Source organism: Acinonyx jubatus, chromosome E3, assembly GCF_027475565.1.
Source record: "Acinonyx jubatus isolate Ajub_Pintada_27869175 chromosome E3, VMU_Ajub_asm_v1.0, whole genome shotgun sequence".
NCBI classification, from domain to species: domain Eukaryota; kingdom Metazoa; phylum Chordata; class Mammalia; order Carnivora; family Felidae; genus Acinonyx; species Acinonyx jubatus.
The window spans coordinates 29,659,478-29,665,385 of NC_069398.1; the positions used below are offsets into that span (position 1 = coordinate 29,659,478).

At 40.2% G+C, this 5,908-nt stretch overlaps 1 non-coding gene and 1 pseudogene across 1 annotated transcript; both read left to right on the plus strand.

Annotated features, from left to right (window-relative positions):
* The first annotated feature begins 1,200 nt into the window (after nt 1-1,200).
* LOC106981200 (elongation factor 1-beta-like) lies at nt 1,201-1,989 on the plus strand (annotated as a pseudogene).
* Nucleotides 1,990-5,378: 3,389 nt separating this feature from the next.
* On the plus strand, nt 5,379-5,485 carry LOC113594600 (U6 spliceosomal RNA). The gene has a single exon (XR_003415004.1). It is a non-coding gene; the product is annotated as a U6 spliceosomal RNA (small nuclear RNA).
* Nucleotides 5,486-5,908: the final 423 nt, after the last annotated feature.

Here is a 5,908-nt window from a genome sequence, read left to right on the forward strand (position 1 = left end):
CTTCTGCACTGCAACAGAAACAATCAACAAAACTAAAAGGCAACTGACTGAATGGGAGAAGATATTTGCAAATGACATATCGGATAAAGGGTTAGTATCCAAAATTTATAAAGAACTTACCAAACTCAGCACCCAAAAAACAAATAATCCAGTGAAGAAATAGGTAGAAGACATGAACAGACACTTTTCCAAAGAAGACATCCAGATGGCCAAATGACACATGAAAAAATGCTCAACATCACTCATCATCAGGGAAATACAAATTAAAACCACACTGAGATACCACCTCACACCGTCAGAGTGGCTAAAATTAACAACTCAGGAAACAACAGATGCTGGCGCAGATGTGGAGAAACAGGAACCCTCTTGCGCTGTTGGTGGGAATGCAAACTGGTGCAGTTGCTGGAAAACAGTGTGGAGGTTCCCCGAAAACTAAAAATAGAACTACCCCAAGACCTAGCAATAGCACTACCAGGAATTTATCCAAAGGAGACAAAAGTGCTGATTCATAGGGGCACACGTACCCCAATATTTATAGCAGCGCTATCAACAATAGCCAAATTATGGAAAGAGCCCAAATGTCCATCAACTGATGAATGGATAAAGATATGGTTTATATATACAATGGAATACTACTTGGCAATGAGAAAGCATAAAATCTTGCCATTTGCAACAACATGGATGGAACTGGAGAGTATTATGCTAAGTGAAACAAGTCAGTCAGAGAAAGACAGATATCATATGTTTTCACTCACATGTGGAATTTGAGAAACTTAACAGAAGACCATGGGGGAAGGGAAGGGGAAAAAATAGTTTCAAACAGAGAGGGAGGCAAACCATAAGAGACTCAAATACAGAGAACAAACTGAGGATTGATGGGGGCCTGGAGGAAAGGAGAAAATGGGTGATAGGCATTGAGGAGGGTACTTGTTGGGATAAGCACTGCGTGTTGTATGTAAGCGATGAATCATGGGAATCTACTCCCGAAGCCAAGAGCACAGTGTAAACACTGTGTTAGCTAACTTGACAATAAATTATATTTTAAAATTAATAATAAATAAGGTATTCAAGAAGAAAGGAAAAAATAGTTCTAGTATCCACATTTTTTAAAATAGCATTATTAAGTACCACCAGTAGTAAAGTGGAAGCATCTTCAAGAATAATGAGACCCTTTTCCCTCTTAGCACAAGGCGCTCACTCCCCACGCTCGTCTTTTCCTCCACTGCAGCCCCGTTCTGGGATCAGCTCACGCCATGGGTTTTGGAGACCTGAAAACCCCCACTGGCCTCCAGGTGCTCAACGACTACCTGGCAGACAAGAGCTACATCGAGGGGTATGTGCCATCACAAGCAGACGTGGCAGTATTTGAAGTAGTCTCCGGCCCTCCACCTGCCAACTTGTATCATGTCCTATGTTGGTATAATCACGTCAAGTCTTACGAAAAGGAAAAGACCAGCCTTCCAGGAGTGAAGAAAGCTTTGGGCAAGTATGGCCCTGCTAATGTGGAATGCATCACAGGAAGTGGAGCTACAGATAGTAAAGATGATGATGACATTGATCTCTTTGGTTCTGAGGAGGAGGAAGAAAGTGAAGAAGCAAAGCGGCTAAGAGAGGAACGCCTTGCACAATATGAGTCAAAGAAAGCCAAAAAACCTGCACTTGTTGCCAAGTCTTCCATCTTACTAGACGTGAAACCTTGGGACGATGAGACAGATATGCAACTGAGTGCGTCCGAAGCATTCAAGCAGACGGCTTGGTTTGGGGCTCTTCTAAACTAGTTCCAGTGGGGTATGGAATCAAAAAACTTCAAATACAGTGTATAGTGGAAGATGATAAAGTTGGAACAGATATGCTGGAGGAGTGGATCACTGCTTTTGAGGACTGTGTGCAGTCCATGGACATGGCTGCTTTTAATAAGATTTGAAGTTCATTGTAGATAATTGCCCTTAAATAAAAGCTTGAAGACCAAAAAAAAAAAAAAAAAAAGAATGAGAATAGGGGCGCCTAGAAGGCTCAGTTGGCTAAGCATCCAACTTTGATTTCAGCTCAGTTCGTGAAAGCATCCAACTTTGATTTCTTACAGTTCGTGAGTTCAAGCCCCAGGTGGGGCTCTATGTTGACAGTGCAGAACCTGCTTGGGATTCCTTCTCTCCTTCTCTCCCTGCCCCTCCCCAACTTGTGCTCTCTCTCTCTCTCTCTTTCTCTCTCTCTCTGAAAATAAACTTAAAAAAAAGAATAATGAGAATAATAAATATCTCCTTTACAGCATTTTCCAAGTCCTATATAACTCTTTCACCCCGATACCTTCCTGTTCACAGTGGATGCCTTTTCCACACCAGAGGGCCATAGCTACATCCACTTAACAAATACAATTTGAGCTCCAATGACAATTCTGCACCAGGTAATATTATAGGTACTGATATATCAGCAAACAAAAGAAAGTTTCTACCTTCATGCAGCTAATGTTCCAGGGCATGGGAGGAGAACAGGAAAAAAAAAAAAAAAAACAAATATGCACATGTCAGAAAGCTGTAAATGCTAAGTGCTATAAAGAAAAAGAAAAACGTATTCAGGTCAGGAACTAGCAACTGATAAGGAGTATAATTGTGGTAGGGTCTGTGCTTCAAGTGTCCATTGTTGAGAAAAAAACCACCCAAATTTAGTGGCTTAAAATAACAGCAATCACTGGGGTGCCTGGCTGGCTTAGTTGGTGGAGCATGTGACCCTTAATCTCAGGGTGGTGAGTTCAAGCTCCACATTGGGCATGGACCCTACTTAAAAGAAATAATAAAAAAATAAAAAATAAATAATGCCTATCTAACCAGGGCTACTATAGAGGTTAAACAAGTTCTTGTATATAAAATAACCTGTGATAACTAATAGATAGTCAATAAACGTTAGTTAAAGCAATCTTTAAAAAATAACAGCAATCATTTATTTTCTCTCTCATATTTCTGGGGGTGACTGGGTTGATCTCAGCAATGCTCCCTCAGGGTCCATCATGCAGTTGTATACAAACAAGCTTGGGCTAGAGTTCTCCTGAAGGATTCCCCACTCATGTATCTAACGGTTGATGCTGGTTGTCAGTGAGGACCACAGTTAGGGCTGTTGTTGCTGGAGTGTGGCATGTCTGTGTGACATGGGCTTCTTCACAGCATGACGGTTCTGTTCCAAGGCCAGCATCCCAACTACTGTTTTTCATGACCTACCCTGAGGAGTAACATAGCCTCACTGCCTCCGTATTTTGTTAAGAGTCACTAAGGTCAGTCAATATTCAAGAGGAAAGGAATTAGACTCTATCTCTTAATGGGAAGAATGACAAAGAATTTGCAGACACATTTTAAAAATATCACAGGTAGTTAGGAAAGGTCTCTCAAAACAGAAACTCACTTGAAGAAGAGATATAAAGTTGCAAAAGGTCTTGAGAAAATGGGTTCCAGGCAAAGAGAACAAAAGCATAGCCCCTAAGAGGGAGCATTCCTGGCATGTTGGTCAATGTGCTCCAGGAAGAACTGTTAGTTAAGTAAGGTCTTTGGCTTTTATTCTGAGAAGGGAAGCCTTTGGAAAGTTCTGAACAGAGAAGTGAGATAATCTTATTTATATTTTCTAAAGATTGTCTGGTTCTTATATGGTGAAGAGACTATCAAGAAGAAAGAATAGAAGCATGCAAATTAATCAGAAGGCTGTTAAAGTAGTCCAAGAGAGATGGTGGCTCGAACCTGAACATGCTGGAGGTAATATTAAGTTGCCAGACTGTGTGTGGGTTGAAAGGAGAACCAGCAGAATTTGCTGATGGTGTGGATTCAGGGTATGAGAGAGTGTTGTAGGCTTTTTGGCCTGAGCAACTGAGGGAATGCAAGGTCTATCCACTAAGATGAGAAAAAAAAGAGAGAGAGAGAGAGGTTTGGATGGTGGAGAGAAAACCAAGCGGTTGGTTTTGTGATAAGTTTGAGATGCCTATTTGATCTTCAAAGTGGGTAGCAGTATCTATGAGTTAGAACTCAAGGGAGAATTCAAAACACCCTGGAATCTCGCTTACCCCCACCCCACCATGCCACTGAAACTGCTCTTACCAATACCACCAATGATTCTTTAAGTTGATAAAGCCAATGCACACTTCTGTCTTTTTTTTTTTAGTGGTAAAATACATATAATGTAAATTTATCATCTTAAAGTGCTCAGTTCAGTGGCATACAGTACATTCACACTGTTGTGCAGCCACACCATCATCGCTCCATAGAACTCCTCACTTTGCAAAACTGAAACTCTCCACCCATTAAACACCAACTCCCCATTCCTTCTGCTCCCAGACCCTGGCAACCACTCCTCTACTTTCTGTCTTTCTGAATTTGACTACTCTAGGTACTTCATATAAATGGAATCATATAGCACTTGTCCTTTTATTTCACTTAGCACAATGCCTTCAAGGTTCATCCATGCTGTAGCATGTCAGAATGTCCTCCCTTTTTTAACGCTGAATAATCCATTTTATGGAAAGACCACATTTTGCTTATCCATTCATCCATTGATGGACACTTGGGTTGCCTCCACCTTTTGACTATGGTGAATAACACTGCTATGAACATGGCAGTCCCTGTTTTTAATTCTTTGGAGTCTACACCCAGAAGTGGAATTGCTACATCATATGGTAACTCGAGTTTTAATTTTTTGAGGAGACGCCATACTGTCTTACAAAGCACTTTTGCTTTTTATATTCCCACCAACAGTGTACAAGTGTTCTATTTTCTCCACACTCAAACTAAGAGATAAAAACAAACAAACAAACCTTGAAATCTCTATTAAACGTCTTCAGTGAAAAGTTGCATGTCTTTCTATCTGTCTGTAGCCTGAGGCTATTCTAAAAAAATTCTTTTAATGTTTATTTATGTTTTAGAGACAGAGAGAGACAGAGCACAAGCTGAGCCAGGGAGGGGCAGAGAGAGAGGGAGTCATAGAATCAGAAGCAGGCTCCAGGCTCTGAGCTGTCAGCACAGAGCCTGACACAGGGCTCATATCCACAAATGGTGAGATCATGATCTGAGCCAAAGTCAGACACTTAACCAAATGAGCCACCCAGGTGCCCCTAGCCTGAGGTTAGTCTACTACTTTTTTTCGTTTTTGCTACTACACTTACTAAATTAGGAAAGGAAAATGAAATGAAGTAATATAATACATATTGAATAAAGATCCAATATTGAGATGTCAGTGTGTTCTGTATGAATGGAGCTATTCTGACCATGATATGGTCTATAGAAATGACAGTATAGGAATGGATCTCCCCTTAGATGACACCTAGAGTCAGCTCCACATAAACAAAGTAGGTTTGGAACAGTTTGGATGGAAGGGTGGTAAGGAAATAGATATTAAAACTGAAAAGAGTGCTCACTTTGACAGCACTTATACTAAAATTGGGACCATACAGAGAAGATTAGCATGGCCTCTGCACAAGGATAACATGCAAATTTGTGAAACATTTTGTATTTTTGTATGGAATAGTTGAATCACTAAATTGTACACCTGAAACTACACTGGAAAGTAAATCAAATCAAATCAAATCAAATAACAAAATACTGAGAAAAGATCCAGTGGAATGAGAAAGATAAGGAGAATTATTTTTGCTACCTTTACATAATAAAGGACATGTGTCCTTTGTGAAGGCTTCTTCCAACAAAGTGACAGCCAAATCTACAAATGGCCCTGCACTTAGTCTTCCCCTCCCTTATCTTCCTCCCCCTTATCTTCTTTTTCCTTCAACAAATCAAGACATCACTTTACTTTAGTCAGGCACAAAAGGATTACATCTTAAGATATTTTACTAAGAAGTCAAGGTAAAATAAGAGGAAACAACACGTCATTCAAAAAAAAAAAAAAAAGGGAAGGCTTTTTCTTTTTTTCTTGAACAGAGATC